This window comes from Panthera pardus, unplaced genomic scaffold (genome assembly GCF_024362965.1).
Source record: "Panthera pardus isolate Hobbes unplaced genomic scaffold, ASM2436296v1 HiC_scaffold_25, whole genome shotgun sequence".
NCBI lineage: Eukaryota > Metazoa > Chordata > Mammalia > Carnivora > Felidae > Panthera > Panthera pardus.
Window position 1 is genome coordinate 31,013,940 of NW_026526821.1, and position 12,535 is coordinate 31,026,474.

Sequence of the window (12,535 nt, forward strand, 5' to 3'; positions counted from 1 at the left end):
TGAGAACTTGAAGAAATTGAAAGGTTTGTACGTTGCTGGGGAGAACACAGAATGGTTGGGCCACTTACAGTTCGGTAGCTCCTCAAAAGATTAAACATAAAATTACCATATGGCCCTATAATTTCACCCTTGGGTCTATATGAAAAAACTGAAGCAGACCCTGCACCCAAGGAGATGCACACGGATGACATTGTCTTCTTTGCGTGACTCTTACAGCCGTCTTTCTCCCAGGTGCAATGGCAACTCTTGAGGAAAAACTGATTGCACCAGTTGCAGACGAGGAAACTGTCCCAAACAATAAGACCACTGTAGGGGTACCTGGGTGGCTCAATCAATTAAGCATCTGACTTCGGCTCAGGCCATGTTTTTGTGGCTCGTGAGTTCGAGCCCCGTGTTGGGCTCTATGCTGACAGCTCAGAGCCTGGAGCCTGTTTCCAATTCTGTGTCTGCCTCTCTCTCTGCCCCTCCCCAGTTCATGCCATGTCTGTCTCTCTCCCAAAAATAAATAAACATTAAAAAAAGTTTTTTTAATTAAAAAAAAAAAAAAAACACTGCAGTGTCCTGTCCAACAGGACAAGTCGATATGGCATGTGCCATCAGCGTTCTAGGAAAGTCTCTGGTTGATGAACTTGCCCTTGTGGATGTTTTGGAAGATAAACTCAAAGGAGAAACGATGCATCTGCAGCATGGGAGCTTATGTTTTCAGACACCTAACATTATGGCAGATGAAGATTACTCTGTGATTTTCCAATTCTAAGACTGTGGTGGTAACTGCAGGAGTCCTCCAGCAGGAGGGAGAGAGCCGTCTCAATCTGGTGCAGAGGAATATTAACGTCTTCAAATGTATTATTTCTCAGCTAGTCAAGTACAGTCCCGACTCCACCATAATTGAGGTTTCTAGCCCAGTGGATATTCTCACATATGTTACCAGGGAATTAAGTGGACTACCCAAGCACCATGTGATTGGAAGTGGGTGTAATAATCTGAATTCTGCTAGATTTTGTTGTCATGTGGCTGAAAAAGTTGGCATCCATCCCAGAAGTTGCCGTGGATGGATTTGGGGAGAACATGGCAACTCAAGCGTGTCTGGGTGGAGTGGAGTGCATGTGGAGGGGTTTCTCTCCAGGAACTGAATCCAGACTTGGGAGGAAGCAGTAGCAGTGAAACTTGGAAGAAAGGTTGAAAGTACCTATGACGTCATCAAGCTAAAAGGATATACCAACAGGGCTACTGGATCAAGTGTGACTGATCTCACTGAATCCACGTTGAAAAATCTATCCAGGATTCATCCAATGTCAACAATGGTGAAGGAAATGTATGGCACTGAGAACGAAGTCTTCCTGAGCCTTCCATGTTTCCTGAATGCTCAGGGATTAACCAGCGTTACCAACTGGAAGCTGAAGGATGATTTAAGGGGCAGAAACCTTATGGGTCATCCAGAAAGACCTAAAATTCACCTGTGACTTCTGGCTTCTGGGCTGTAGAAATTTAAACCCTACAACGTGATTAACCGTGAGACCTTTAGTTTTCACCCATGTACATGGATCACGGTTTGCTTTTATCTTCCTAACTATGCACATCTGGGCTCACGGTCTCAAAGCCCATGCTTGCAACAGGAGCCCTTAAACAAATAAAACTAACTATCATAGTGTGCTGCTAGAAAAAAAAAAAAGTTGCAAACAGATAAGCAAGTGCAGGTACACACATATTTGTAGCAGCACTATTCACAATGGCTATAAGGTGTAAACAATACAATGCCCACCAATGGATGAGTAGATAAACTGATATACATACATATAACGGAGTATTATTTCACTGAAGAAAGGAATAAGGTACCAATATATGGTACAATAAGAATGAGCCTCAAAGCATTATGCTAAGCAAAGGAAGCCAGACACAAATGGTCATACATTGTATGATTCCATTTATATGAAATATCCAGAATTCATACATGCATAGAGATTGGGGAGAGGGAGAGGAAGGAGGGGAAATGAGGAGAAATTCCTTAATGGGTAAGGAGTTTAACTTCCAAGTGATTAGAAATGTTTGGATAAAGGTGGTGGTTGCACAATACTGTGAATGTACTAAGTACCTGAATCATTCACTTTAAAATGGTTAATTCTGGGGTGCTAGGGGGCTCAGTCAGTTAAGCATCTGACTCTTGACTTTGGATCAGGTCATGATCTCACAGTCTCATGAGTTCCAGCCTGTACTGGCTCTGTACTGGCAGTGTGGAGCCTGCTTGGAATTCTCTCTTTCCCTCTGTGGAGGGGAAGAATTCTGCCCCTCCCCTGCTGGTGCTGGCTCTGTCTCTTTCAAAATAAATAATAAACTTTTTTTAAAAAATGGTTAATTTGGGTTGAGGAAGATGGCGGCGTAGGAGGACGCTGGGCTCACCGCGCGTCCTGCTGATCACTTAGATTCCACCTACACCTGCCTAAATAACCCAGAAAACTGCCAGAGGATTAGCAGAACGGAGTCTCCGGAGCCAAATGCAGACGAGAGGCCCACGGAAGAGGGGCCCCTCCTGAAGTGGATCACCTAAGGAGAAGCGAGCTAAGCCTGCCCCTCCTGCCCCTGTGCACCTTGCCTACCCACCCCAGCTAATACGCCAGATCCCCAGCACCACAAGCCTGGCAGTGTGCAAGTAGCCCAGATGGGCCACACCACCCCACAGTGAATCCCGCCCCTAGGAGAGGGGAAGAGAAGGCACACACCAGTCTGACTGTGGCCCCAGCGGTGGGCTGGGGCAGACATCAGGTCGGACTGCGGCCCCACCCACCAACTCCAGTTATACACCACAGCACAGGGGAAGTGCCCTGCAGGTCCTCACCACTCCAGGGACTATCCAAAATGACCAAACGGAAGAATTCCCCTCAGAAGAATCTCCAGGAAATAACAACAGCTAATGAACTGATCAAAAAGGATTTAAATAATATAACAGAAAGTGAATTTAGAATAATAGTCATAAAATTAATCGCTGGGCTTGAAAACAGTATAGAGGACAGCAGAGAATCTCTTGCTACAGAGACCAAGGGACTAAGGAACAGTCACGAGGAGCTGAAAAACGCTTTAAACGAAATGCAAAACAAAATGGAAACCACGACGGCTCGGATTGAAGAGGCAGAGGAGAGAATAGGTGAACTAGAAGATAAAGTTATGGAAAAAGAGGAAGCTGAGAGAAAGAGAGATAAAAAAATCCAGGAGTATGAGGGGAAAATTAGAGAACTAAGTGATACACTAAAAAGAAATAATATACACATAATTGGTATCCCAGAGGAGGAAGAGAGAGGGAAAGGTGGTGAAGGGGTACTTGAAGAAATTATAGCTGAGAACTTCCCTGAACTGGGGAAGGAAAAAGGCATTGAAATCCAAGAGGCACAGAGAACTCCCTTCAGACGTAACTTGAATCGATCTTCTGCACGACATATCATAGTGAAACTGGCAAAATACAAAGATAAAGAGAAAATTCTGAAAGCAGCAAGGGATAAACGTGCCCTCACATATAAAGGGAAACCTATAAGACTCGTGACTGATCTCTCTTTTGAAACTTGGCAGGCCAGAAAGGATTGGCACGATATCTTCAGTGTGCTAAACAGAAAAAATATGCAGCCGAGAATCCTTTATCCAGCAAGTCTGTCATTTAGAATAGAAGGAGAAATAAAGGTCTTCCCAAACAAACAAAAACTGAAGGAATTTGTCACCACTAAACCAGCCCTACAAGAGATCCTAAGGGGGATCCTGTGAGACAAAGTACCAGAGACATCACTACAAGCATAAAACATACAGACATCACAATGACTCTAAACCCGTATCTTTCTATAATAACACTGAATGTAAATGGATTAAATGCGCCAACCAAAAGACATAGGGTATCAGAATGGATAAAAAAAACAAGACCCATCTATTTGCTGTCTACAAGAGACTCATTTTAGACCTGAGGACACCTTTAGATTGAGAGTGAGGGGATGGAGAGCTATTTATCATGCTACTGGAAGCCAAAAGAAAGCTGGAGTAGCCATACTTCTATCAGACAAACTAGACTTTAAATTAAAGGCTGTTAACAAGAGATGAAGAAGGGCATTATATAATAATTACAGGGTCTATCCATCAGGAAGAGCTAACAATTATAAATGTCTGTGCGCCGAATACCGGAGCCCCCAAATATATAAAACAATTACTCATAAACATAAGCAACCTTATTGATAAGAATGTGGTCATTGCAGGGGACTTTAACACTCCACTTACAGAAATGGATAGATCATCTAGACACATGGTCAATAAAGAAACAAGGGCCCTGAATGACACATTGGATCAGATGGACTTGACAGATATATTTAGAACTCTGCATCCCAAAGCAACAGAATATACTTTCTTTTCGAGTGCACATGGAACATTCTCCAAGATAGATCATATACTGGGTCACAAAACAGCCCTTCATAAGTTTACAAGAATTGAAATTATACTATGCATACTTTCAGACCACAATGCTATGAAGCTTGAAATCAACCACAGGAAAAAGTCTGGAAAACCTCCAAAAGCGTGGAGGTTAAAGAACACCCTACTAAAGAATGAGTGGGTCAACCAGGCAATTAGAGAAGAAATTAAAAAATATATGGAAACAAACGAAAATGAAAATACAACAATCCAAACACTTTGGGACGCAGCGAAGGCAGTCCTGAGAGGAAAATACATTGCAATCCAGGCCTATCTCAAGAAACAAGAAAAATCCCAAATACAAAATCTAACAGCAAACCTAAAGGAAATAGAAGCAGAACAGCAAAGGCAGCCTAAACCCAGCAGAAGAAGAGAAATAATAAAGATCAGAGCAGAAATAAAAAATATAGAATCTAAAAAAACTGTAGAGCAGATCAACGAAACAATTAATAAAAAAAAAGAGAAGAACCATATGATCCTGTCAATCGATGCAGAAAAGGCCTTTGACAAAATCCAGCACCCTTTCTTAATAAAAACCCTTGAGAAAGTCGGGATAGAAGGAACATACTTAAAGATCATAAAAGCCATTTATGAAAAGCCCACAGCTAACATCATCCTCAATGGGGAAAAACTGAGAGCTTTTTCCCTGAGATCAGGAACACGACAGGGATGTCCACTCTCACCGCTGTTGTTTAACATAGTGTTGGAAGTTCTAACATTAGCAATCAGACAACAAAAGGAAATTAAAGGCATCAAAATTGGCAAAGATGAAGTCAAGCTTTCGCTTTTTGCAGATGACGTGATATTATACATGGAAAATCCGATAGACTCCACCAAAAGTCTGCTAGAACTGATACATGAATTCAGCAAAGTTGCAGGATACAAAATCAATGTACAGAAATCAGTTGCATTCTTATACACTAACAATGAAGCAACAGAAAGACAAATAAAGAAACTGATCCCATTCACAATTGCACCAAGAAGCATAAAATACCTAGGAATAAATCTAACCAAAGATGTAAAAGATCTGTATGCTGAAAACTATAGAAAGCTTATGAAGGTAATTGAAGAAGATATAAGGAAATGGAAAGACATTCCCTGCTCACGGATGGGAAGAATAAATATTGTCAAAATGTCAATACTACCCAAAGCTATCTACACATTCAATGCAATCCCAATCAAAATTGCACCAGCATTCTTCTCGAAACTAGAACAAGCAATCCTAAAATTCATATGGAACCACAAAAGGCCCCGAATAGCCAAAGTAATTTTGAAGAAGAAGACCAAAGCAGGAGACATCACAATCCCAGACTTTAGCCTCTACTACAAAGCTGTAATCATCAAGACAGCATGGTATTGGCCATAAACAGACACATAGACCAATGGAATAGAATAGGAACCCCAGAACTAGACCCACAAACGTATGGCCAACTCATCTTTGACAAAGCAGGAAAGAACATCCAATGGAAAAAAGACAGTCTCTTTAACAAATGGTGCTGGGAGAACTGGACAGCAACATGCAGAAGGTTGAAACTAGACCACTTTCTCACACCATTCACAAAAATAAACTCAAATGGATAAAGGACCTGACTGTGAGACAGGAAACCATCAAAACCCTAAAGGAGAAAGCAGGAAAAGACCTCTCTGACCTCAGCCGTAGCAATCTCTTACTCGACACATCCCCAAAGGCAAGGGAATTAAAAGCAAAAATGAATTACTGGGACCTTATGAAGATAAAAAGCTTCTGCACAGCAAAGGAAACAACCAACAAAACTAAAAGGCAACCAATGGAATGGGAAAAGATATTTGCAAATGACATATCAGACAAAGGGCTAGTATCCAAAATCTATAAAAAGCTCACCAAACTCCACACCCAAAAAACAAATAACCCTGTGAAGAAATGGGCAGAAAGCATGAATAGACACTTCTCTAAAGAAGACATCCGGATGGCCAACAGGCCCATGAAAAGATGTTCAATGTCTCTCCTTATCAGGGAAATACAAATCAAAACCACACTCAGATATCACCTCATGCCAGTCAGAGTGGCCAAAATGAAGAAATCAGGAGACTATAGATGCTGGAGAGAATGTGGAGAAACAGGAACCCTCTTGCACTGTTGGTGGGAATGCAAATTGGTGCAACTGCTCTGGAAAGCAGTGTGGAGGTTCCTCAGAAAATTAAAAATAGACCTACCCTATGACCCAGCAATAGCACTGCTAGGAATTTACCCAAGGGATACAGGAGTGCTGATGCATAGGGGCAGTTGTACCCCAATGTTTCTAGCAGCACTCTCAACAATAGCCAAATTATGGAAAGAGCCTAAATGTCCATCAACTGATGAATGGATAAAGAAATTGTGGTTTATATACACAATGGAATACTACGTGGCAATGAGAAAGAATGAAATATGGCCTTTTGTAGCAACGTGGATGGAACTGGAGAGTGTGATGCTAAGTGAAATAAGCCATACAGAGAAAGACAGATACCATATGGTTTCACTCTTATGTGGATCCTGAGAAACTTAACAGAAACCCATGGGGGAGGGGAAGGAAAAAAAAAAAAAAAAGAGGTTAGAGTGGGAGAGAGCCAAAGCATAAGAGACTGTTAAAAACTGAGAACAAACTGAGGGTTGATGGGGGGTGGGAGGGAGGGGAGGGTGGGTGATGGGTATTGAGGAGGGCACCTTTTGGGATGAGCACTGGGTGTTGTATGGAAACCAATTTGACAATAAATTTCATATATTGAAAAAAAAGGTTAATTCTGTGTTATGTGAATTTCACCTCAATAAATTCACTTAAAAAAAAAAGCAAGAGCTAAGAACTCTGGGATGGCTGGCCCATTACCACCAATGGTCAACATGTAACATGTAATAATTTATGTAATGATCAGATCAAGACCCAGTGACATGTGGGAGAATTTCCCTGATCGTGAAATGGTGATAAGCAAAAACAACATTTGGGAAAATCTACAAGAACTGATACAATATGGTAAAAGATCTGTGGTTTCTATTTGTGGCAAAGTCACAGGTACTGTTAACACTACTGTCTTTTGTTGCCTACATTCATGATAAAAAATGCTAGATTTTGGCTGTAGATAAATGAAAAGAAATATATATATATTTGTTTCTTTTCTTAGATCATGAACTCCCAGGATAGAAATCCTTGCTCCCGGGTGGTAAAAACTGAAGAAAGAGTAAAGGAGTTCACTTCAGAAGAAAGATAGCTGCTCTCATCAGCCCTAACCGATCTCTCAGATCAGTGGTCAGCAAACTACAGTCTGCAGGCCAAATCCAGCCTATATCACCTGGTTGGTTTTTTTTGTTTTTCTTTTTTTTAATTTTTTTTTAACCTTTATTTATTTTTGAGACAGAGAGAGACAGAGCATGAACGGGGGAGGGGCAGAGAGAGGGAGACACAGAATTGGAAGCAGGCTCCAGGCTCAGAGCCATCAGCCCAGAGCCCGACGCGGGGCTCGAACCCACGGACCGGACCGCGAGATCGTGACCTGAGCTGAAGTCGGACACTTAACCGACTGAGCCACCCAGGCGCCCCATATATCACCTGGTTTTGCAAAGAATCATGTAGTGGAGCACAGCCTTGCCCATTGGTTTACATAATATCCGTGACTACTTTCATGCTGTAACAGTGCAGTTGAGTAGCTGAAATGGAATCCAAATGGCCCGCAAGCCCCAAATATTTACTTTCTGATCCTTTCAAACAAACAAACAAACAAACCAAACGCTGCTCACCCCTGCTGTAGAGGAATGCCACCCAGTCCTCTGGGGATGCCACCCTCTGGGCTGGCCACCTGCTGTGGTTGGGCAAACTCTGTACTCCTGTGGGCACCACGTGCACATGAGCAAACAGTTTTGCTACCCAATATGCTTCCGGCTGAAAACAGCAAATGTTCACTGAAACAAAACATTAAAATTAAAAGTTTATCTTTCGTGGGCCCAGGCAAGACGGAGTAAGCTCATGCCAAAATGTCCCTGCCACAGAGTACAGCTATAAAACCCCGGGCAGCACTCATGGAAGGACTATTTGAAGACTCTAAAAAGTCAATTATAGCAGACAGATGGGGAAGATGAGCGTTTGAAATAACACCAAGTTGGCGGTGAGCTTGACATCCTGCCCCAGGACCCCTTGGCCAGAATGCAACACAGCCCGAGACACTGAGGTGGCCTTCGCTGTCAACGGGGGGATTCAGAAGCCCTCTAGTTCTTGGGAGAGAAGTGGGAAATGTCTCCCAACACTTAGAGAGTGGGGAGATCTCCCGTCCTTGTTTCTCTTCTCCATTCCCTCCCACCCAAGCATCCAACGCATCAGGGGCTGCAACAGGGGGCTAGGGGGTGGCTACAAAGGAATCTACTACTGTGAGAAAGGGTACCCCTCCTTTCCAGGCAAGAGCATTGTGGTCCCCAAAAGGTGGGGAAACCCCTACTGCCTTTATTCTTTTTCTGTTCTCCCACCACTCGGCCCCAGAAACAGGCCCAGTATCAGGAAGCGTGTAACCTAACAGAATACATGAAGCCCCATCTTTCTGGCGGAAGGACTGAAAAGAGAATCCCCAGACAACCAGAAAGTATCAGGGAGGTCACAGGGAATGAGAGGTGGAGAAAAGTAATCCCCCCCAATTGTTGTGACCTCTCGGGCTCACCTCCACGCTGCACACGTGTGACTGTACTCCTAAACAGCATACCACAGACTTTGAGAGTTGAACTATAGGGCAGACTGCAGCCCAGATCCCAGATGGGGCACTGGACGGCATGTATATGGGACAGATCTGAACAGCACCGCGAAGGCTTTGAAAACGGAATTGACATTGGACCCACAGACCATAGAAGCCAGGTCAGAAGGTGCAATCTGAACCCAGCTGGATCAGTTACCTACTGGAACAAAAATATCAGCGTTCTCCACAGGATTTAAATACGTCTAGGATTACACTCGAAACTAATGTAACACGACTGGAGCTTCTCCAGTCTGATTGAAGGGCATTTATTCAAACAAAATTCACACAAGACGACAAAAGAAATTCGAATAATGAAACTCACAAGTGATGGTGTTTTGAAAGTTTGTAGCATTTATACTTCTCATGGTTTTAAAGCTTAAAACTCCACCAAGACTTTTGGACCCCCCTGTTCAAGCCTGACCATACCCCTCTCCTCCTTATCACTCGTCATTGCTCCCCAGGGGCCCCCCATCAATTGCCTTCAGGACAAAGCCCTGCCAAGGCCTGCCACCACCCCTCGCCCCAGTTCTCTCTCAGCCACCACAGGTGCCCGCAGACTCTGAGCTGCGTGTCGAATCTGGACATCTGCCAGTGTCGTGTGCTCTTTAGCTCCAATGCAAGCACCCTGTTCACTCCACCCCCTTCTCTGCAAGGTTCAGCTGGGTGTCTCTTCCTTCAGATGGGAACCTTCCCTAGAAACCAATGCACCCTGCCCTCCCCTCGGTGCTCCCTCTGGATCCTGGGCTGGCCTCATCTTGGGCTTAACTCACAATGTCCCATGCCCAGTAATTTTCTTTTTGTGAGGCAGCTTCTCCCCCACTGTGAGATCTTGAGGGAAGGGATCAGTGGGTCAAAGTGAGCGAATGAGCAAGAACATGACCCAAAAATTCAAGAAGCAATCATCAAGGGTCTTACTAGCGACTTGGCTATTGATTATTTGTGTCTTTTTTTTTAATGTTTTATTTATTTTTGAGAGCGTGCAGGCTGGGGAGGGGTGGAGAGAGGGGGGACAGAGGATGTGAAGCGGGCTCTGTGATGACAGCAGCGAGCAACATGTAGGGCTTGAACTCTGCAACCATGAGATCATGACCTGAGCTGAAGTCAGACATTCAACCAACTGAGCCACCCAGGTGCCCTGAGAATAGATGTTTTTAAGTGCCCTGGATCTTTGTTGATTGTGAAAAATACCCTGTGCATACCCGCACCACATCCCTGAGTCGCAGGTACACTTCTGGATGAGTAATTTACTGTGCAAGGAGGCACAGGTTAAAGCAGAAAGCCTGTAAAGTATCTGCTCTGACCAGACCCAGAGAAGAGCAAAACTGACTTATCTCTTAGGGATATTGTCTTTCAGGATTCAGTTACCATGGCAAGCATGCCTTGGCCCACAAACCGTTCCCCTGAGAGGTCTTCCACAGGCCAATTGCTCCATAAAACTCTGCTGTTTAAATTTGGACAAAAGGGTAGAAAGATTCCACAGAGTGAATTGCCAGAGAAAGAAAGAAACCCAAAACAGTTTTCCAGGAGACCAGATTTAAATCTTCTTGGAACACTACGTGACTTTTTCATTGCTCTTCATTGCTCGAAGAATGTCTTTCTAAGTCAGGTGGGTGGCCACTGTCGCCCTGTGGGGGAGGATGTGTGGCATCTCATCAGAGGCCAGCTCCGGCGGGGCGACCAGATCAGGAAGTTAGAAAGCGTTTCTTCGCCTGCCCAACAGCGGCCAGACTCGCAGTTTTGGTTCAGATGTGTCCTAGAATGTTAGCCAACCATGGAATTTTCTGGAGCTGTCGAAATGTCCTTTCGAAGCATCTGCTCTATCTAGTCCTGTGTCAGCTGATGACAGCAGGCTTATCACCGCCACCCCTTACATGCTCTCTTGTGCCAGTCTTCCCGCTGAGCACTTTGCATATGTTTGCTAATACTATAATAGCCCTTTGAGATAAGTATTATCATTTGAATAATTCAAATAATTGTTATCAAATAAGTATTATCATTCAAATAATTTTCGATTGTTTGGATATACCCCTTTGTTTTAATGCGTTCGTCAGCGGATGAACATTTGTGTTGTTTCTGCTTTTTGGCTATTATGAATAATCCTGCTGTGAACAGTCATACACATGCTTTAGTGTGGACATATGTTTTCATTTCTCGGAAGCATGTATCTAGGGATGGAATTGCTGGGCCATACGGCAACTTCCTGTCTAATATTTTGAGGAACTTTCAAACTCTTTTCCAAAGTGGCTGCACCATTTTATAATCTCAGTGGCAATGTATGAGGGTTCCAGATTTTCCACATTGTCCCCAACACGTTTTACTGTCTATTTCTATTGATAATGGCTGTCCTCGCGGATACCTAGTGGTAGCTCACTATACATCCAATTTGCATGTTCTTTTTTAAAAAAAAAAATTTTTTTTAACGTTTATTTATTTTTGGGACAGAGAGAGACAGAGCATGAACGGGGGAGGGGCAGAGAGAGAGGGAGACACAGAATGGGAAGCAGGCTCCAGGCTCTGAGCCATCAGCCCAGAGCCCGACGCGGGGGCTCGAACTCACGGACTGTGAGATCGTGACCTGAGCTGAAGTCGGATGCTTAACAGACTGAGCCACCCAGGCGCCCCCAATTTGCATGTTCTTAATGACTAATGATATTAAACATCATTCCCTGTGTTTATTTGTCATTTGTATGTTTTTCTTGGAAAAAAAATTTCTATTCGAATCCTTTGCCTGTGTTTATTCATCTTTTTATTGTTAAATTTGAGTTCTTATGATATTTTGGATACAAGTCCCTTATCATATATATAATGTGCAAATATTCTTTCCCATTCTATAGGCAAATCCACAAAGACAGAAAGTGGACTAGTGATTTCCAGGGGGTAGGACAGAATGAGGAGTGATTGCTAATGAATCCAGGGTTTCTTTCTTTCTTTCTTTTTTTTTTTTTTCCTCTTAATACAATTTATTATCAAGTTAGCTAACATGCAGTGTATACAGTGTGCTCTTGGCTTTGGGAGTGGATTCCCAGGATTCATCACTTCCATATAACACCCAGTGCTCATCCCAATAAGTGCCCTTCTCAATGCCCATCACCCATTTTCCCCTTCCCTCACCTCCCCATCAATCCTCAGTTTGTACTCTGTATTCAAGAGTCTCTTATGGTTTGCCTCCCTCTCTGTTTGAAACTATTTTTTCCCCTTCCCTTCCCCCATGGTTTCTTTCTTTGGCATTGAAAATATTCTAGTGGGGAAGTTGTACAAGTCTGTGAATATACTAAAAAACATTGAATAAGGCATCTAAAATGATGCATTTTGTGGTATATGACTCATATGTTAATAAAGCTATTACTTTTTAAAATATGATTTTTTCTGA

The 12,535-nt window shown here is 43.1% G+C and overlaps 1 pseudogene; it reads left to right on the forward strand.

The window, feature by feature from the left end:
• Positions 1-236: 236 nt before the first annotated feature.
• LOC109274744 (L-lactate dehydrogenase B chain-like) lies at positions 237-1,506 on the forward strand (annotated as a pseudogene).
• The last annotated feature ends 11,029 nt before the right edge of the window (positions 1,507-12,535 follow it).